The sequence below is a fragment of the Cervus canadensis genome, chromosome 3 (assembly GCF_019320065.1).
Source record: "Cervus canadensis isolate Bull #8, Minnesota chromosome 3, ASM1932006v1, whole genome shotgun sequence".
Classification (NCBI taxonomy): domain Eukaryota; kingdom Metazoa; phylum Chordata; class Mammalia; order Artiodactyla; family Cervidae; genus Cervus; species Cervus canadensis.
Genome location: NC_057388.1, coordinates 58,625,970 through 58,647,951, shown reverse-complemented (window position 1 = coordinate 58,647,951; position 21,982 = coordinate 58,625,970). Strand labels below are relative to the sequence as shown.

Below are 21,982 nucleotides of genomic sequence, written 5' to 3'. Positions count from 1 at the left end.
AACAAACCTGGAAGCTTTGAGAAGTGCTTTTTGACATTTCACTTTAAATCAAGATGTGCTACAGAAGACCCACATAATCATCGCTAAAATAACTGTCTGCATGGGAGTCAATTAACGGTGCAAAATCTGGTGGCTGTCCTTCCTACATGGCAAAATGGGAGGCCTGGGTTCTTTTAACAGATGTTTTAAATCTCTGTCAAGCTCTGGTCTGAAAAAGGCATTACATGCCTACCTCATCCATCAATAGACCCTGAAAGTTAAGGAGAGAGTCAAGTGAGGGGTTTTGTGGGCTTTAAAAACTGTGAATGTGATTTTGTAGTTATTGTAGCCCTGAGACTCCTATTCCCAGTGAAGACTGGAGATCAGTAAGATAATGGTACAGGCTGCTGCAAGACAAGCTGTCAGTACAATGAAACTTGCTTCATATTGGTGAGACTTTGGGATTCTCATTTTCATGTATTTTCTGAGCTTGAGGAAACATGATTTAAACACTAAGAAATGCTGGTAATAGTTCCATAGTCTTATGACCTTGGAACAAATTATTTAATGTTTCTGAGCATCAACTGTCTCATCTGTAAGATGGGAACAAAATAAGGCTGGAGCAGAGAGTCTTGTGGGTTCTTTATAGATACAGGTTCTGAGATTATAATGGCTTAAATTACATCCATAGAGTCATAGCTTCTGGAGTTTCTTCCCCAGGGGGACAATGACCATATGACTCATAGCCGAGTTATTTGCTCTTTAGAAGGTGTAATTTCTCCATCTATCACCATGAAGTCAGAGAAACATCATTTCCCAATTGGGAAATACAGTTTGAACTCTTGGAGAAAACGAGCAGCTTAGTGTCGTGATGTCATGTTTATAGCCTTGGATGCCCAAGTGGGGCCAGAGAAGCCAGCAGAGTGATGTATAAAATTAAGATGCTTACTTCCTACACCAAGATGTTACAGACACCTATGACTGCATTATCACTTGGCTTCAGGCATAGGCAAAAATTTAGGATAATAAGGATAGATATGTTTAATATATTTAGCCATGCTAGAGAAAATAAGTGTCTCCGCTTTACTGAACTAAATTAAATATGAATGGTAAAAACTTTGCTTCCAGGGCTTGTGTTGAGCATAATTTAACGGAAGTTTAATTTTGCCAAGCAACATTTCCCATACCTTTTTAATGGCTTTAATTTGTGATTAATGATGAGAAAAAAGTATCCCTTCTCAACCAAACACGCAGCTTAAACTTGCTTCACCACATCATTATGACAACTCTAGACATCCATATACAGAAAGGAGTTTGCCTCTTCCTTCTGCATCCACAGGGTCGGAAGGGACCACAAGCCTGCATCTGGTGGGGAAACAGGAAAACAAAAATATTTTTAGCAAGAAATAAAGTATCTCTACTCTTCTAGAGTCATCTTAAGTGAGCTACAGGCCTTCTGGCAACTACAGTTTTTTTACAGTCATATGAATATACCTCACTTTATATGCAGATCTAACAGTGTTTCTTGAAGTTTTTCAATTGCATTTGATTGAAAGTAAATGGTCCTGTTGAGGGGCCAACCTCCTCGCTTTTGGAAACCTGAAAAACACACGCCTCATGTCTCTGTAGCTGCATTTTAAGACTGCATTATCCTCAACAGGGCTGGTTTGATTAACATTTTAAAAGTGCGGTTCCATATGCACACAGAATGTTAAGATGGACAGAGGCTTGAGTCATGTAGTCTCATGGTTTTCTGACTATTTGGGGACTCTCTAAGAGGTCCCAAAGAAGTGACTCAGTATTCATACTCATGTATACAACAGTAGTATTATATAAAGTCTAGACAAAATTAAGATAGTTAAACTGCTTAAAGTCCTTGCATTACCTGGAATGTGGGTAGAATATAGATTAGACATTGATACACCAAGAATTCATGTTTTCGTTTCAAGAATGTAGGTTATAATCACTAAAATGATAGAAATAAAGAACTATATAACTTTGAAACTAAAAGAGAAGAAAAACATGATAAAAGGACTCAAGCAGTCTAAAAGAAGGCAAGAAAAGAGAAGCAGAAATATGAATAGCTGGGACAAATAGAAAGCACATAGGAAAATGGTGGATTTTTTATCCAAATATATCAGTAACTGTAATAATGTAAGCAGATTAAATACTCCAGTTTTTGTTAGATTAGACTTTCAAAGAATAACTATATGTTATTTGCAAGAGACATGCCTAAAACACAAGGACACAGAAAGTTTGGAAATAAAAGAATGGACAAAGGCATTCCATGGAAACAGTACTAAAAGCTGGTGAGACTGTATTAATAAAGACTACATACATTTTAAGGGACAAAAAGCACTAGTGGCATTAAACAGGGACATTTCAAGTGATAAATGTTTTAGTTCAGTGAGTGATATAACTCTAAATTTCTAAGCATTTACAAGATAGCCTCAAAATGTGTATTTTCAAAAGTTGTCAGAACCATCAAACAAATAGACAAGTCCACAGCCATAGTGGGGAATTTTGTCACACTTAATTTCAGTAATTGAAGGAGACAAAAAGTAGGAATGATCTGCACAGCTGGAACAACATGAATCACACAGGAAGAGCACGTTATCCTACCACTACAAAATAAACGTCTTTTCAAGCACGTGTGAAGCAGTTACAAAACTTGACCATATGTCAGCCATAAATAAAATAAGCTTCAAAACATTCAAAAGATTGAGCTCATACAGACTGGTTTCTCTGATCACAATGCAATTATGCTAGAACTCAAGAGCAAGAGCTTAACTAGAAGATTACCAGGTTTGGAAATCAGAAAATATACTTCTTATTACCTATAATCAAAGAAAAAAGTACATGGAAAATAGAAAACAATCATATTGAATGATAATGAAATTATATCAAAAGTGTGGGATACAAACAAACATACTAAAAAGAAGAATTTTTCTTCTTTTCCTTTAAGTTAATGAATAAATCATCTAGTTCATGAAGTTAGGGAAATTCACCAAAACAAAGCCACAGGAAATACAAGCAAGAAAATAATGAGCAGGAGTAAATTTAATAAAATAGAAAAGAAACATGTAATTTTAGAAGCTCAAAAGACAAAATTCTGTTTTTTGAAAGCAATAAACCTCTTGTGAGATTGGTCAAAGGGAAAAAAGAGAGCAGGCACAAGCAAGCAGTATTACTTATTTTAAGGATATCTCTGTAGGTCTTGAAGTCAATAAAGAGATAATAAAAGGATATTATGATCAAGTTTATGCTAAAGCAAATTGAAAATATAGATGAACAGCCAGCTTACTATAACCGACATAAGAAGAAACAGAAAAGTTGAGTAGTAAATATCATAACTACTAAAGAAAAAATATGCCTTCATTGGAGAGTTCTACCACAATTTAAATAAAAAAGCAACTCCAATTCTACATACTTATACTCTTCAGGAGACCATAAAAAGAGTGTCTTTTGAAACTATTTATTAGACTAAAAATGACATAATGTCAAAACTCTACAAAGATATTACCAAAAGGAAAATAACAAGTGAAATTTTGTCATGAAAATAAAAACAAAAGTTCCAAATTAAATTTTAGCAAACCAAATCTGGCAAAATATAAAAAGACTAAAACACGTGACCAAGTTGTATTCATTTCAGGACTGCAAAGTTGTCTTAATATTAGTAAATTACTCAAATAACTCATTATACTAATAGATTACAAGAGTTAAAAAAAACACATTATCAGTGTAACAGATACAGGGGAAATGTTTGATAAAATTATTGGACATTAAGGCACAATAAAAGATTTTCACAAATTTGAGTTAAAAATAAATCCCTAACTCTAAAGATTATGTACCAAAAATCCTAATGATAAAACTTTGAGGTAGTCCCTTTGAAATAAAGAATGAATGAGTAAAGAATGCTAATATCATCACTTTATTCAACATTGTACTAAGATCCTAGCCAATATAGTAAAGCAAGCAAAAACAAAAAGATAAAAGGCATAAGGATTGGCAATGTATAATAAAAATCAATTTATTATTGATATAAATGTATAGTGGAACATCAAAATAATACACATTAGAATTAATAATTATATTATAATTATAAATAATTAAAAGTAATCATAAAGTTTAGTATGGTTGCAGGATACAAAATCAATATACAAAAGTCAATATCATTTCCACACAAGAGCAACAAATAGAAAATTATTTTTCAATTGCAATTTACAATAGCCTTAAAAGATCATGTTCCTAGGAATAAATTCATAAATAGTGTATAAATCTCTATGGAGGAATCATAGTAGTACTGACAGGTATTAAAGAGGAACTAATTAGATGTAGAAATAAATACACCATGATTTATCATAAAATCATCCATTCTTCTCCAATCAATCAGTAAGATTAATATAGTAACAATCAAAGCTCCAGCAGGAATTCTGTAGAACCTTGCAAGTTGCCTCTAAAAATTTATAGAGAAATGCAGAAGGCCAAAATTAGCCAAGACGTTTTAGACCGAGAAAAAAAAAAGTGGGAATATTTGATCAGCTAGATACTTGACCTTAGCCATAATAATAAAAGTTATAGCATTGTGTCAGAGTAGACAAATTAACAAATGTAACAGTAAAAAAGTTCAGAAAAAGATGTCCACATATAGGAAAACTTGTTTATTTCAGAGACAGCATTACAGAGGAATGGAAAACGGGTGCTCTTTCAATACATGATGTAAGGAAAATTGGGCAGTTACATGGAAAAAAATGAAAATGAAAGCCTAGTGGGTTATATGCAAAAGTGCTTCCAGATGGATTATGGATCTAACTGCATGAAATAAAACACCTTGAGGAAATAATATAGGAGAATATCTTTAAGATCTCTGAATAGGGCAAGAGCTCTTTAAACAAAACACAAAAACTGCTGCTTTTAAAGGAAAAAATCAATAAATTTGATTACCAAAAAATTAGAAAATCAAAAGACATCATAAAAAAGGGTGAAAAAGCAAGTGATAGAATGGGAAATGATATTTGCAAATGACCAAGATCTACTATTTAGAATATGTAAAACTCACATAAATCACTAAGAAAAGACAATTGAAAACAGATAGAAATTGATCAGGACTTGATTTCAGAAAAGAAATTTTCCAAAAGGCCAATAAAACACCAAATGAAAAGGTGTCAAATCTCACTGAAGTCAGGGAAAAGTAAATTAAATCACAATGAGATACTAATATGCACCCACCAGATTGGCAAAAATTTAAAACTTTGACAATATCAAGTGTTGGCGAAGATGCGAAGCATCAGAAATTTTCATTGTTTTCTGGTGGTAAACATTTAGCACAACCTAAGGATCAAACTAGAGTCTCTCACATTGCAGGCAGATTCTTTACCATCTCAGCCACCAGGAAGGCTCCCACAACCATTCTAGCCTTTAATTAATAAAGTTAAGGATGTATATACCTATGACTTGGCAGCTCCATTCCTGAGTATAGATACTACAGAAGAGTATAATTATGTGGGCCTTAGTATATGTGAAAGAATATTCATAATAATTAGAGAAGGGAATGGCAACCCACTCCAGTATTCTTTCCTGGAAAATCTCCAGGACAAGAGGAGACAGGTGGGCTATAGTTCATGGGGTTGCAAAAGAGTCAGACACAACTTAGCAACTTAACATCATAATAATACTGATTTATAAGAACCATAACTGGAGGCGAAACAAATGCCCACCAGGACAATAGATTAAAAAAATATGGTATATTTCATACAATAAAGTACTTTATAGCACCAAAAATGACCCAAAAAACCCCTACCCCAGCTGCTTGTCACAACATGAAAAAAATCTTTAAAAACATAATACAAAAATAAAGAAGATAAATACTAAAAGATACTATATGATTTCAATTATGTAAAATTCACAGCCAGCCAAATTTTACTACTGTATTTAGGGATGCATGCACAGGTGATAAAATTCTAAAGCAATGCAAGGAAATTACTTTTATAAAGTAATTTATAAAAGCCAAGAGTGGGGCTCCTTTGTGGGATGGGAAAGAGCTGTGTTTGGGAGGGAGCCTGCAGAAGAGGTGCTGGTAAGGTTCTATTTCTTGCTCTGGGTGTTCACTTTCTAATTACTCATTAAGCTATATACTTACATTTGGTGCACTTTTATGAATGTGTGTTATATTTCACAATTAAAAGTTTCTAAAACTGTAACTTTTCAAAGCCTTCTAGGACCATTATTCTGGAAGCAGTGTGGAGAAGGTAGCCAGATTGGAAACAGGAAGGTGATCAACTGGGTCTCGATTACACACAAGAAACAGCAGAGATGAGACGGCCCAAAGATGCTTCTGGGTTCCTTCTCTGCATTCTGAGCCAGCAATGTATCATTCACATCCAGTAACAGGAATATTGATGCCAACAATTTTCAAAATCTGCAGAAACAGCTTGGCTCCTCCATAGAGTCTTGAGTGTCAGCCCAGTGGAAATCAATATCTAGCTTCTGTTCTCTTGTTGCCTATTGAGGGGTCCTGGAATCCTGAAGTCCTTACTCATAACTCCAACCCACATGTCCATCCAAAGAGTCTCCTCCTCCTTTCTGCCCTTTCTCATCCCTAATGTATAGCAGGTAGATAACACACCTGCTGTGTTACTCCCCAAGTACAGCCACATCAGCATTCCTCCAGAGAGGATTTCATGTAAACAGGGAACATTTGAGGCATTGCTGCCCTATCGCCAAAGAACTAACTGCCAAAAAAAGTAGATACTTTGAGCCTGCAGGAGGTGGCCAGGAGAAATATTTGGGGTCAAAAGCATGTTGACTCATCTCCATGATGATTTGACAGGGTTTAAGAAGGCTGATTAAAGGGTCCCAAATTTTGCTGCATCACAGAATCACCCACGGGCTTAGGAAAGAAGTACAGATCTTGAGATCTCCAACCGCATTCTGATTCATTGGTCTCTGAGTACAGCCTGGAAGTCTGTATGTACAACAAGCCACTCAGGTGATCTTGTGCAGGGGTTCCTGCAGCTCTTCGAGGCGCCAGTACTTAGGAACCAGTGCTTAAGAGCATGCCAGGTCTTTAAAGCCGAAGTTTCTCATGGCCAGGAAGGGCGTGGGCCACCTTGGCTTACCTCTGTCAGTTGCCCTGGGTCCAGCCTGAGGACAAATGTTCTTCCAAGAGTCCAACTTCATCACCTTGCAACTGTCCAGATAATGGTTAGGTAAACCCAGGACTAAATGTTGTTTCTTCTCTCCACTGTGGACTAAATGCTCTTTCACCACAAGAAGATAGACCTTAGTATACAGTGTTTTACATGCGGGTAGATACCCAAATGAAATGAAGTGGGGAAGCACAGCCATGAGTTTACGTGATGTCTGAGAACAAGGAAGGATGCCTCTGAAGGGATGTCTGGGGGCTGTAAAAACATGCAAATAGGGTATTATACTGAAACCCTTGAGAGCAACCTTTCTTAACCTTTCCAGTCTCGGGACCCCTTTATGCTTGTTTATGGACTTCCCTGGAGGCTTAGATGGTAAAGAATCCACCTGCAAAGCAGGAGACTTAGGTTCAATCTCTGGGTTAAGAACATTCCCCTGGAGTAGGAAATGGTAACCCATTCCAGTATTCTTGCCTGGAGAATTCCATGGAAAGAGGAACCTAGTGGGCCACAGTCCATGGGATCACAAAGAGTCAGACATAACTGACTGACTTTCACATGCTTGTTTATGTGGATTATACATACCCATAGATATTTACTGCATTAAAAATTAAATGTGAGAAACTGTTTAATATTTACCTATTAATTCATTTATAAATAACAATAACAAACTCAATACATAGTAACATAAATATCTTCTATATGGAAAGTAACTATTTCCCTCTTCAAAAAAAAATTTAGCAGGAAGATCAACTTGTTTTAACTTTTTGTAAATCTCTTTAAGTTTGGCTTAATAGAAGACAGCTGGATTTTCAGATCTTCTGCATTCAATCTGTGGCAATATGTTGTTTTGATAGAAATATGTAAAGAAAATCAGGCTTCACACAAATATGTAGTTAGGAGGGAAAAGGAGTATTTTAATCTGCTTCTGCACTCAATCTGTTGTGCTATTCCATGCCATGTGACCTCTGGAAAATTCCACTGTACACAAGAGAGAAAGAAAATGAAAAAGGCCCCAAAAAACATTCTAGTGCTACTATGAAAATAGTTTTGATCTCACAGACCCTCCCTGAAAGGTCCTCTCCACTCACCAGGATCTGGACCACACTTTAAGGATTGCTGCCTTAAAGAAAAACAGTGTGCACATATGTTTGCCAACAGCAATAGCTATTGCTTTAATACTGCTGTCCTGGCTGCAAAGTGGAGGCAGGATAAGGTGGGTAGGCTAACAGACCATGTGTATCTGTTTGCAAAGCGGGGTAAAGCACTAATTATAGGCAATTATAATTTTGACTTTGCTCCAAGATGACACCTCAACAGGTAAACCTAGTGATTAAACCTACCTCTGCTGTGGGCCATAGCCCATAGTCCTACTCAAAACAAGATCCTCAGGGCATGTCCAGGGTTGGGGGCAAGTGGTGGTTGGACTGAGAAAGACAGCGATCAGTGCATGTATGTATGCTCAGTCGCTCAGTCAAGTCTGACTCTGCAACCCCATGGACTGCAGCCTACCAGGCCCCTCTGTCCATGGAATTCTCCAGGCAAGAATACTGGAGTGGGTTGCCATTTCCTTCTCCAAGAATGGTCAGTATTCACCTCTAAAACTATGGTGTTTACAGGGTTCTGAACGTGAGCAGACAAATGACTCTCCTCATATGCTCAAATGGACTTGCTAAGTCAGCCTACCCAGACCACTTTCTTTAATACTGAGGCTGCCAATCCAGCAATCCTGATCTCCTGCAGTTTTGTGGTTTTGTTTTGTTTTTTTGCACCAGCACCTATCATCTTCCAATGCACTGTATAATGTGATTATGATTATGCTTACTGCTTATTGCCCACATCTCCCATGAGACCAGCTTCTTTGCCTATTTTGTTCACTGCTGTATCCCCTGGACCAGAACAGCGCCTAGGATAGAGTACGTGTTGATAAATGTTAGTGAACTAATAAGATTTATGGATAAAGGGGAAGAGGAAAACACTAACATCCGGCAAGCAGTTTGCACCCAGGAGAGGAGGAAGGCTGAGCTGAGCATGCCCAGTTTATTCTCTTCAAATTCATGACACAGATAAGGCCATTCCTTCCTCTTCGAACAACTGAAGAGCAAATAAAAGTTGAAAATGTGACATCTCTCCATGAAAGGACACATCAGAAATGAAGAAGCATCATCCACCACTGACTTTCCACAATTATTTGTTCTTAACTCTGTGTGACTAAATATTAAGCCTATGGTCAGTCAGGGGTGTGGTGATTCTCCGATGAGGAGATCAGAAGTTCTATCAAGACCTTTCTATTCCTCTTTCATCAGGTACTCCCCCAATGCCACCTACTTCATCTGGACCCTTTATGCCCCTACTGTCTCTTTGCTCCAAGCCCACCCTCCACTCCATTTGATGCTGAAGCTGAGGCTGGGACTCTGCAAACTACATTTTCCAATTCCTTTATTAGTTGTTTTTTGTTAGGTAAGGTCTGCAAAAGGGAGATGGGCAGGATATGGAAAAAAGAACACAATTTGGGGGAAATACAGGGCTTCCTTTCTGTATTTCAATCATTAGCTTCCCCATCATCTCCTCAGGGTTACTAGCAGGATTCAGACCACACCTCTCCTCAGGTGCATAGAGCTTGCCCCAGAGAACTCAGCATCTGTCCTGGGGGCCCTCCTCTGAACTCCTAGGGTAATGCCTCCTTCCTTTTGTTCTCCAGTCTTATGGGTGGTAGCTGCTGTCTGTAGTTGTTAATCCCTAGGCTACCATTCTTCTTTGCTATTTCAGTTCTCTAGCACCTGTGCACCCAATTCTGCACGAAGTCCCTTCTTTCTGAAATATCTACCATGGCTCCTCTTTCCCTTGTATGGCCCCTGACTGGTACAGCTCCCCGGCGGACCCTCCTGGGACCACTGATGGACAAGTTAGAACTGATCCCCACAGGGCTCTTATTGAGTCAGAAAATCTCCATTAATTAAATCTCTATATTGCTGTTAATTAATTCCCTATTCCATTTTTCTTTCTTAACATTGTCCTTCCACACTATCCGATATAACTAGAGTGATCATACAGCCCAGCTCAACCCAAACAGTATAGGTTTATGACTGTTGTCCCAGCATAATTATTAATAGAGCCTCCTTTTTCTCTCAGAACTATCCTAGTTTGGGTGATAAATTATATTGTCACTCTAATCATTATACGCTCTACAAAGAAATTAAATCATGTTAAGATATTCCAGCAATAAAATACCAATTACAAGATGTTCCAAGTTTGAATATCAACCCTTTCTCATCATGAATTTTCTGGGAAGAAATTAAATTTCAATGATTGAAGTCAATGATTAAGTTAGAGTTCAAATATATTAAAGTCCAAAGGATTTAAGGTCCAATATCATATTCTTTACCCATCTGACTTAAGGTTTGAAGAAAATTAGAGTCTAATTCCCTCCCAATTTGTTATTAAACTCCTGTGTTTTATTTCTCAATGTTCCAAGGATCTGCACCAAATGTTGGAGTTGAGGGGTCCAAAAATAGCCTCTGTTCCCCACGAGAGCTTTGAATAGATTATAAAATCAAACAAAGGATGACAGGAGGGAGATTAGAACAACATCGTTATTACTAACAAATGTGGCTTGTACCTGCAGTCAAGCTGCTGCTGCAGCTGCCAAGTCGCTTCAGTAGTGTCCGACTCTATGCGACCCCATAGGCGGCAGCCCACCGGGCTACTCCACCTACGGGATTTTCCAGGCAAGAGTACTGGAGTGGGGTGCCATTGCCTTCTCCACCTGCAGTCAAGACAGCCTGCTAACAATGAACTCTAGAATTAGGCTTCCCCACTGTGGTAAATAGGCTTCCCTGGTAGCTCAGCTGGTAAAGAACCCGCCTGTAACGCAGGAGACCCCAGATCAATTCCTGGGTCGGGAAGATCTCCTGGAGAAGGAATAGGCTACCCACTCCAGTATTTTTGGACTTTCCTGGTGGCTCAGATGGTAAAAAGTCCACCTGCAATGCAGGAGAACCTGGGTTCAATCCCTGGGTTAGGAAGATACCCTGGAGGAGGGCATGGCAATCCATTCCAGTAATCTTGCCTGGAGAATCCCCATGGACAGAGGAGCCTGGCAGGTTGCAGTCCATGGAGTCGCAGAGTCAGACATGACTGAGCGACTAAGCATGCATGCACTCACTGTGGCACATAGAGCTACTGCTCACTAATATCTGTATTTACCCTTTGTCTTGGACACACCTGTACTATGCATTTCTCAGCCTCTCTTACAGGTAACTTTGGCCATACGAATTTTAGGCAATGGATCATAAGAAAAGTCATGTGCGCTCTTTTATAGCATAATCCATAAAAACTTCCCTTGAGTATTTCTCATGCTACCCCCAACCTCATCTGCAAGCTGAATGGAAAAAACTCTGAGGACTTAGAAAAGGGTGAAGCTAAAATATTTCTGGAAGTTGTTTCTCGAGGCCCTCAGGCCACCCTGCCTTCTCTACCCTCTAATTTCCTGGAACTGACCCAGGACAAGTTCTCCTACAGCAGTGCGTTAGCAACTCAGGGGAGACACAAAGGAGCAGAAGAAAACGTCTATACCCCTTGGACAGCTCAAGTCCAAGAGAGAGTGAGTAGAGCTGAGCTGAGCATGCTCAGTATCATCCTCCTGCCTTCAAATCACAGATTAAACCTCACCAGGTAGGACAGAGGGAGTCTCTTTCTAGAGAAAGATGATCACACCTCCCCAGGAAAAATTTCTCCCCATCAAAAGAGTGTTTTCTTTTTTGTGCACCCCCTGTTTTGACTTCTAACAATCTTTCCTTTGTTTCCCACCCAGATTATATTAGCTCTTTCTCAAGACATACCCACTCCTAATTTCCTTGGTATAAAACAGAGGAGAATTACCTTTGCTTCTCTCTTGTGACTAGTCTGTGGAAAGCCAGACAAATAGGCTTCCCTGGACAAAGTGAAAGTTGCTCAGTTATGTCCAACTCTTTGAGATCCCACGAGCTATACAGTCCACGGAACTCTCCAGGCCAGAATACTGGAGTGGGTAGCTGTTCCCTTCTCCAGGGGATTTTCCCAATCCAGGGATCAAATCCATGCCTCCCACATTGCAGGTGGATTCTTTACCAGCTGAGCCACCAGGGAAGCCCCTGGACAAAGTTGAGTGAAAGTTAGAGGAGAAACAGCCCTTCTTGACCTCCCTCTCCACCCACTCCTGACTGCAGAGTCCAGAAAAGGTGATTCTTAGCAGACATATCAGAGAATCCTTAGCACATTCTTTTATTATTCTTTGAAGATTAGTGGTATTTACTTACAAATCACCAGGCTCTTTCTGAAGGAAGTTTGTACCCTCAGCAACTCCCTGCCTCAGAGTTCACCTGCCATGGAGACCACCTTCCTTTTCTTGAAATAGAGAGATGAGTTCAGATTCTCACCACAGCAGGAATAATGCTGGCATAGGCTCCCTTTAGTGTGCTTTCCACACCCACAGTGTTTTCTGAAGGACACCGTCCTGCCTTTAATACTCAGGGCAGTGCTCGGTCCCATGTGGCCTAGTACCTTCTGGCTAAAGCAAATTAGACCAAGGTAGACCACCAACCCATGGGGCCTCATCTACAGACTCGTCAGCAGACTATGGCCAAGAGAATGAGTCATTTAGTGGGAACTGAAACCCAAATTTTATACAATCAAATGGGAGAGGTCAAAATGGACCATTTCAAGCTCGTAAGACAGTAGGACCCATGAGTAAGCAGAGAAAATTGACAGACAAAGGACAATGGTGCAGCTGTACAGAGAAACACAAGTGGAGAGAGGAGGTGGGAGAGAGACCAGAGAGAGACAGAACAGTTCGGAGGAACTCATCTATGGCGGTATCTTGGACCCTGACAGTTGTTCAGTTCCTTCTAGCCCCCTTTTTCACTGTGCCTTAGGTGACTAGAACAACTCATTTCCATAATTGTTATCAGAATGTGATGAGTGATTCCCTAGAAAACCACAAACATGTGAGCTTCTTCTTACCTACCTGTCAGATGGCTTGAGCAACTACGTTTGGGAATAAGGTGTGAATAAATAATATAGAGTTTGGCAAGACTGGCACTTTGGGAAGAAAGGAGAGTAAGAGAGTGAATATTTGCTTTGTTCTTTAGGTTAGTATGAGGTTCAGAGGTTAAGGTAAAGGAGAAGATATCCACAGCAAAACTCATGACAAATTGAAGAATTCTCCAGGCCATAGGAAGAAATAAAGGCGCTTTCCTCAAGGACATTGTGTGTATGCATAACCTCACATTCAGTAGAGAGCTCAGTTATGAAAAGGAGGTGCTCTGAAATTTGCAGAATGAATAAACTAATGAGGCACATCTATCCCAGATGGAAAAAGCCTATCCGTTTTATTAAAATTTTCCAACCCTTAAAATTTATAACATGAGAAGCTGCAATATATTGAATTATCTCAATCCTCTGCCCCCCAAACAAAGAAGGTAATAAGTAAATCAAGTGAGACGAATCTAAGACTGACAGTTCAAATAGGCCAAATAGCCAAAATACCTGCAGTATGTTAGAATACTATTAAATAAGCCCCTGGTGAATTGCCTTTATTAAAGAGCAAGAAGTGCTCAGAAAGGAAGTTTTTCGACCTGCCGGAAGTAAAAGTGCGGAGGAGTCTAGAACCCCTTATCAATCTGCAGCACGCTTTAGTGCTCCCCTGCCGGCACCCCCAGCATGCCCTTATGCCTGTCCAGCCTGTCCATCTCCAGGTAGCTCTGATCCAGCTGGGGAGAACGTCAGCATCCTGACCAATGAGAGTTTAGGGTCCCTCAGCAGAGAGTAATCCCCAGGTCAAAGGAAGGGAATGAGATGTGAACACACAGCTGCACCCGACAGCCAGCGTAAACCCCGGCAGACCCGCCTCTGGTACACAGCAGCACCTGCGCTTGTCCAGAGGGTGGGCGGGGGTGAGCCTGCTCTGGGCATGAGAGAGAGTGAACTTGCGCTAAGGGTGCCCAGCACAGCCCAGGAAGACAGGCCTGGTTCTTCAGAGGAGAGAGGCGACCTGGTATCCTGTGGTATCCATCACTGTGTTGGCCACCTTGGCAACTCCAGTTTAGACCCATCAGGGCTGCTCTCTCCCCTTCTGTTAAAGTAGAATACACATGGGGAGAGAGGCACTGCCAGCCCTCAGCCTGCCAAAGGGCCGGGTATGGGGGCCAGGATGAGGAGGGGCCCTGGCTGCACCACCAAGCCTGCTTGAAGGAAGCAGTGGCACCAGGGGGAGTGGAGACCACCTCTCGTGAGGAGCTGGGACGACCTCACAGGGAAGCCCACTTGGTGTAGCATTAGGGCCAGGGTTCGGAGGAAGGGAATCCCATAAAGACCACAGAAAGAAGACCGGCCTCCAAGACCGGGCTGACACAGGATGGTAGCGGGCAGGACTGTTCTAAGCAGCAACCTCTGGAAACTGCGGGCAAGGAGTGGTCCTTCATCACCAGGTGAGGGCAAGGATGAGTGGAACAGGGATCGGACAACAGAACAATTCATGTGAAACAGTCAAATAATTCAAAGGGTAAAAACACAGGCTGGGTCACTCAGAGTGCCTGAAAGTGATTATTCTAACTTGCAAATTTGATGACATCAGATCCTGTTTAAAATTGCTGCCTTTTCTCCTTTCCCACACGCCGCGCGTTACCTCAGATCATAATTAACGACCCCCACTAGTTCTCACTGCCACTAGACTTGCATCGTCCCCTCCCCCCACACTGCTTTGGGGGATCAGGCCTTGAATCTTTCTTAGGAGGTGGAACTGGCAGGGCTGGGGGCAGTGGTCTGTATTAGGTGATAGACAACAGAAAGCGACGTTTTCTGAACTAGAACTTATGATTTTTGTGCCAAGTAGGCTAGCTAATTTTCGTGCTCCATTTCATTTCATTGTCGCATCCCCTCATGAGGCAAATGTCAGTATCTGCACTTTGCAGATGAGGAAAATGAGACTCAGATGCCCAAGCCACGGAGCCCCAAGTGGGGTGTGGGGCTTGAACTTGGGCTTCCTGACATTATGTCTCATAGTCTGAACCACTGGTAACATTTCTCTGGCCTCATCTTTCTTCTCCTCAGAGCCCCAGTACAACATCTATTGATCTGCCTACCAACATCTCTTCCTTGATCTGCTGAGGTCTGACTTAATCAAACCTCACTGTCACCTTCTGTCCACCTGTCCTTTACTCCCTGCATCTCCCCCTCCCCACTCACCCTTGGAAGACTCCATCAGAATTTGCTGTAGCTTCACTCTCATTTTCCTGAGAAGAGCTGAATAGACCTGAGCATGTCCAGGGTCTACAGTATTTCTGAGGAAGGTGGAGGGGCCCAGGCAGGGGCTGTGTGAACAAAGGCTCTTACAATAGTGCTTTCAGGGTGACGTGCACACAATGCCTTGTATTTTGTCTCTTAATCATCCCCTGATCTATCTGGCTGGTGTCTGACATTGAAATCCTGCAACATCCAGTGAATAGAGAGCCATTGTGTTTTTTCCCAAACAGAATTGGGCCTCTCACTCCAGTCACAGAAAGGAGCCTGGTCTCTTTAGTCAGTATTTGCAGTGACACTGTCCCTGCTGGTCCCTATTCTGCCCGAACAAGAGCAGCCAGGTGTCACCAGGATCACGAACCAGCACAGCTGCAGGCCTCCATGAAGTCATGAGGCTTGACACCCTCTTGGAGAATGGCTTGAATGTTCAGCTTAAACTTGGGGAGCTTCTGGCCAATCCAGTGACGAAGTTGCAGGGCCAGGCTCCTTCCTGAGCCTCTTGGCGGCTTGCCTGAACATGCAGCCTCTGATGTCAGCCCTTGGATCAGCCTTGAGGGTAGGGCACTGGAAGCAGGTGTGCTTGTTGGAAGATGTAACCCGTTAGAACAGGGCTCCCATGTGTATGGAACCCCCTGGGATCTGGGGGGAAATGCAGGTTTGGATTCAGCCTGAGATTGTGTTTCTAACAAGCTTCCAGGTGAGATGACTGGTGCTCCTCTGGGACCATGTTTTCACTCACAAGGGCTTAGAGCCTCTCTCAGCCCCAGGGTGGGACTAGAGCTGAGATGTGAGGGGTGTCTCTGAGGCTCTGAGGAAGCTGCTCAGCTGGAGTCAGCTGTGATGCCATCGTCCCCTGAGCAGACACCCAGACACGGCAGCAGGGACCAGCCCTCAGGGAAGAGCTGAAGAGGATGCAAGTAATGATCAGAGATGCTCACAGAATAAAAAAAGGTGGGGGATAGATATCTGTGGTGGTCTTATTGGAAGATGAGATACAGGGTCAGGGGTGGACGATATGTCATGTGAGGAGTTCCCAAAATAAGGTCACACACAGGAAGACCCCAGTCCTTCTTCATTTCGATCAGCCTTTCCTCTTTCCCAGAGTCCTCTCTTCCATGTCAGCCTCAAGATGCTGACTGTGTGATGCTCTCGAGGAGAAAGCCAGAAACCCTGCAGTGGGCCCTTCCTGGCTCCTCTCTCTCACCATGTGCTGCAGGTGGTCCCGGGCCCTCGGCCACTTCTGGCTGCTCACGACGGCACACGGACACCAGTGGTTCTGAAAATGAGTCTCAGTAGGCCGGGCTGTGTCAGAACCTCCAGCGGGGCTTGTGAAAAATGCAGTGTACAAACCTAGAAATTCTGACACAGTAACATGCGGGAAAGAGCCCTGGAATTTACAAAAAGGTTTAAGCTCCCCAGGCTATTGTGAAGCACAACCAAACTTGAAAAGTGCCAATTTACACAAAATACTACTACCATCCAACTATACAAAATGCGGCTGACAAAAGGTAGCTAAATGCCAATATTATAGTGTAATTCCATTTGCTTGTATGTTATATGTATATGCTTTATAGTATATAATAAATGGTATACCTCCAACTTTGTAAATATACAAACACGTTAGATATATAGATACATAGATACCTGAGAGGAAGGATGATAGGATTATAGGGCTTTCTCTTCTTTTATTCCTTTCTCTTCTTTACTCCTGCTTTCCAGCCCCACTGCCCAAAGGACAGGGGTGACCCCAGGCTCCCTTGTCCCTGTGACACAGACAAGACTGTCATAGAAGGAATTTATAGTCACAGATCCCTACAAACAAGAGACACACCATGCCATGCCATGCAAGGCCACAGGGTAGGTAAGGAGGCGGAAGAGGAGAGAGAGAGGAGAGCAGGGCCTAGAGCTTTTGGGGGGTTTTCCCCAGAAAGGATGGGCCAGGCAAGATAGGTATAATCAGTAAGCTTAGGGTGGGAAAGTTTGAAGGAGTTTAACAGGCTCTGGGCTGTGTGGGTGGTCTCTGCGTGTTTGAGACCTGGCTCTGGGGTAATTGAGGGCAGGAGGAATGCTGACTTGTTCTGTGTGAGTTTGATAAAGGAGATGATGTAGGTGTGGGCTCTGGGTTGGTTGGTTTGTATATCACAGGTGCACTCTTGGGAAAGTCATTTGCTACCTTTAGAAATTAGCTGGCCCTGGGAGGGCCAGTCTCTCTAAGATCAAGGCTTCAAATGTCAGAGTATAAATAATACAAAAATGTTTAAAAATATAGTCAATTTTGCTTTGCATAATCAACCTTCAAAAATGCCACTGAGGTCTTTAAATGACACAGAGCAAAATCAATTGCAGGGTAAGAAGCTTTGTGTATTTTTTAGAATCTTGTGAGCTGGATACAGATTTCAGGGCTCTTCCACTCTCCTGTTTAAATGGTGAGCCTCATAATTTTAGCATCAACTTTTACAAAGCACTTTCTTTCACACATTTTACTTTATTTAATTTCCATAACCATTCTAAGAGATAAGCATTTGGTTCCTGTTTGATTCATAAAGAAGCAGTCTGGTGGGGTTTGGGGTCAGAGGAGTGAAAAACAAGGGACACATTAACATGTGTTAAGTTCTCCTAAAGGGACACACTAACACATGTCAAGTTCTCCTAAAGGCTTCCCTGGTGGCTCAGATGGTAAAGAATCTACCTGCAGTGTGGCGGACCTGAGTTTGTTCCCTGGGTTGGGAATATTCCCTGGAGAAGGGAATGGCTACCCATTTCAGTATTCTTGCCTGGAGAATTCCATGGACAGAGGAGTCTAGTGAGCTATAGTCCATGGAGTCCCAAGGAGTTGGACATGATTGAAAGGTAGTGTTCTTCTTAGGTTCAGAGAAGCTAAGTGACCCCAGGCAAAAGCCAGAAGCTGAAATGTCCCCCTGGGTTAGACAATGAACCCACATTGGTTTCTTCTCAAAACCAGTACCCTTTCCACTATACTCACTGATTCAAGCAGTAGTGGCAAACCCCCATATGTCCCAGATGCTATTCTGGATGCTGTACAAAGCTGGATATGCAAAGATAAGCAAAATAGATGGCATGCTCCCTAGTCCTGAGGAGTTTATAGAAGAGTAGGGAGAAAGATATTAATAAATTTATCATCAAAATATAAAATGAGAATGGTGCTTAAAAATTTGAAGGAACACTTGTGAGGCACTGAGCCCACCTCCAAAATCCTGGGCCAGGAGCCAGGTCTAGGACCTGTTTTACCAACCCAGCAGCCCTGCTCAGGGCACTGGAGCTGTTTCCTGGTCCATGAAAACTGCCAATGCATCTCCTTCCTAACAGGTACTGCCTGACCCTTCACTGCCCATCTTTTCCTCTAGCAGGTCAGGAGAGTGATGGCCACTCAAACCAGATTCCAACAGTATCAGAAGACAAGGCAGAGAAGAGCCAACAAATATGTTTTTTAGGGTGGTTAGGAAAAATCCCAGAAATATGAGTCTGCCTAAAAGAACTTTATTCTTCAGAAGGAAGCGATGGATAGCATTTGTTACCTGCATAAAGATAACAAGAATCCTCCCTTTTCTTTTAAAATTCTGACTCAGGCAGTGTGAAGGGAAGACGTTTTTGAGAGGGGGAAGCTGCTGGGAAGGTTCCCATGCTCTTTAGGGGGAGCCACAGGAAGAGACACTGAGTATTGAGAGGTCTGACAGTGATGCTCCAATGTGGCTGCTGACACCAAAGACACAGTCAGCGCCCAGAGGGCCTGAGCGAACAGTCAGACCTCGGTCCGCAGCACGTCACTGGGCCCCCAAAGCAGCTGTGCCTGCAGTCCTCCTACCTCAGAACTTCCTAACACCCAAGATAATAAAATCCTTGTCTAAACCAACTTGAGATGGGGTTTCTTCAAGACAAATATATTTTAACTGATGCATAAAAACTGTTTTATTTTTAGTATCATGAAGTTTACTTTCAACTTCATGGGAGCAAAGTCATTGATGTCTTCTACCTAGATCAAAGGTATCTTTTTAAGTAAATGATTTATTGAAATATGGCTACCTGATATAAAGAGCTGACTCACTGGAAAAGACCATGATGCTGGGAAAGATTGAGGGCAGGAGGAGAAGGGGATGACAGAGGATGAAATGGTTGAATAGCATCATCAACTTTATGGACATGAGTTTGAGCAAGCTCTGGGAAGGACAGGGAAGCTTGGTGTGCTGCAGTCCATGGGGTCGCAAAGAGTTGGACAGCACTGGGCAACTGGACAACAAGCACACATTTGAAAATTTGTACAAATCCTAGATACACAAGTTGATGAATTATGATAAGGGAAACACATGCATGCAATAATCCAGGTAGGACCTAGAAAAAATTGGAGAAATTTGGATAAGTAGAAGTTAAAGGGCCAGCCAGGCATCGTATGTAAAAGGAAAAACATGAGTCTAAGTCCCAGGGTAAGACCTTATGAAGTAGTGAAGGGAGACAGTGAGGATACTGCTTGACAAACATGGATCATTAGGATAAAGAAAGTCCATTCAGACTCATTCAGTATGTGAATTTTAACAGACTTGTCCTGCTGATGGACCTTGTTGTCGGGACCCAACAATTCTATTCCTATTAGGAATATAAAGGGGAAGAATCCAAGAAATACCCAATCTAAGGTGAACAGCCACTTAGAAAAACACAGGTTAGTAAATACACATATATTTTCTTGCTCTTTCAGCTAAGAGGGACTAAAAGCAGCGATACTCCAGTAGCAGTGAGCACACGTAGTGATTTCTAATACTATTCTCTAATGCAAGACATCAGGGTTGATCTAGAGCTGATTCTACTGCTGGGGCAGGAAATACAAGTTGAGCCTGGAACATCTTGTAGATGCACTTTTCTCTAAGAATGTCAGGCTCATCATCATTGGTACTCACCATGTGATTGATTTTACAAAGGTCACAGCTATGATGAGAGACTGGAAATGTCACTGTGGTCACTTATCTCCCTTCTTCATCCAGGGCCATTGACAAGGCTGGTGTAAAGATGGTGTCATGGGTTGAAAATCGGTCACTGAAATATAACAGGTTTTAACTACTGAAACTTGTAAGAAGAAGAATCATTGTAGGTGTGACTAAATCAAGGATCTTGACATGGGGAGATTATCCTGGAATATCAGGATGGGCTATAATGTGATTACAAGCGTCCTTATAAAAGAACACAGTGACAATTCACACAGGGAAGAAAGGCAATGTGACTGCAGAAGCAGAGATTGAAGCAGCCATAAGTCAAGGAAAGCCAGCTGTCACCAGTAGCTGAAAGAGGCAAGGAACAGATTTTCCCCAGAGCACCCAAAAGGAGTGCCATCCTACACCTTGATTTCAGCCCACTGATACTGATTTCAGATCTCCAGAACACTGGGAGAATAAATTTCTGCTATTTTAAAATACCAAATTTGGGGGAATTTGTTATAGTAGTGGCTGGGCCAAAGCGGAAATGATGCTCAGTTGTGGGTGTGTCTGGTGGTGAAAGTAAAATCCAATGGTGTAAAGAACACTATTGCATAGGAACTTGGAATGTTATGTTCATGAATCAAGGTAAATTGGGTGTGGTCAAGCAGGAGATGGCAAGAGTGAACATTGACATCTTGAGAAATCAGTGAACTAAAATGGACATGAATGGGCAAATTTAATTCAGATGACCATTAATATCTACTACTGTGGGCAAGAATCCCTTAGAAGAAATGGAACAGACCTCACAGTCAACAAAAGAGTCTGAAATGCAGGAAACTAATATCTATGGCAAAATATGCATTCCACTAATAAGTGAGAAAACGCACCCTCTGAGGTTCCTGATGTCTTGTTGGTCCAGGTCTTGTCTTGGGTTCTTAGTCTGTCCTCTTGGGAACAACTGCCCCAGCCCCTGCCACAGCTACCCTAGGCAGTGACTGTATCCTCTGTTTTAAGCAGGTCTCCTCATGTGGCATCCTCACCTATCACAAATCTCTCTGCTTCCTGCCCCCAAGTTGTCCCACTGGTTCTACTTCCTCTCTGCCCCTGCTCATCATGCCTGATGTTCTGCTCACAAGAGACAAGGAAGCACTGAGACCTCATCCGTGTTCCCATATGCTACCCTCAGACTCTTATCTTTGGCTTCAAGAGATAGCATACCTCTGCATTTCTGCTGTAACACTAATGTGCTCAGACTTCACAGGACGTGTTAGGCCATGGCAAGCTCTCTGGGGAAAATGTTCAACTGAGTAGGGTCACAAGGTGCAGAAGCAGGAAATGAATAAGAAAATCCAAGGATAGAACGAGGGAAATGGTACAACCGATTGTTCTAGTGATGAAGAAAAAGTGAGCAAGGAGGGAAGGAGCTGCAAGGTCACTTGCAGGTGGCAGGAAGATGAGCAGCATCAGGAGAGAGGTTATGGGTAGTGGCTGGGGTATGCCTATCCTAGCAGGTGGAGTCCAGAGCTGCCTTTTGACCTGGGGTCTGGTGCCACCACATTGAAGGAGGCATTGCGAGGCTGGATGGGGCAAAGTTTGGATGTGGTCTCCCCATCCCATACCACCAACTGTGGTTCTCCTATACTAGTAGGTTGAGAAATA

General features: G+C 42.0%; 1 long non-coding RNA gene across 2 annotated transcripts in view; it reads right to left on the bottom strand.

Annotated features, from left to right (window-relative positions):
• Positions 1-20,422, bottom strand: part of LOC122438398 — a 64,993-nt gene extending 44,571 nt beyond the window's left edge. The window contains exons 1-3 of one of the 2 annotated variants that reach the window (XR_006268540.1): positions 20,309-20,422; positions 17,046-17,164; positions 1,167-1,344 (exon numbers count right to left, since the gene is read on the bottom strand). This is a non-coding gene — a long non-coding RNA (uncharacterized LOC122438398). Of the gene's footprint in view, positions 1-1,166; positions 1,345-15,347; positions 15,429-17,045; positions 17,165-20,308 lie in introns of those variants that run through there. The other variant, XR_006268539.1, reaches the window with a different exon arrangement.
• Positions 20,423-21,982: the final 1,560 nt, after the last annotated feature.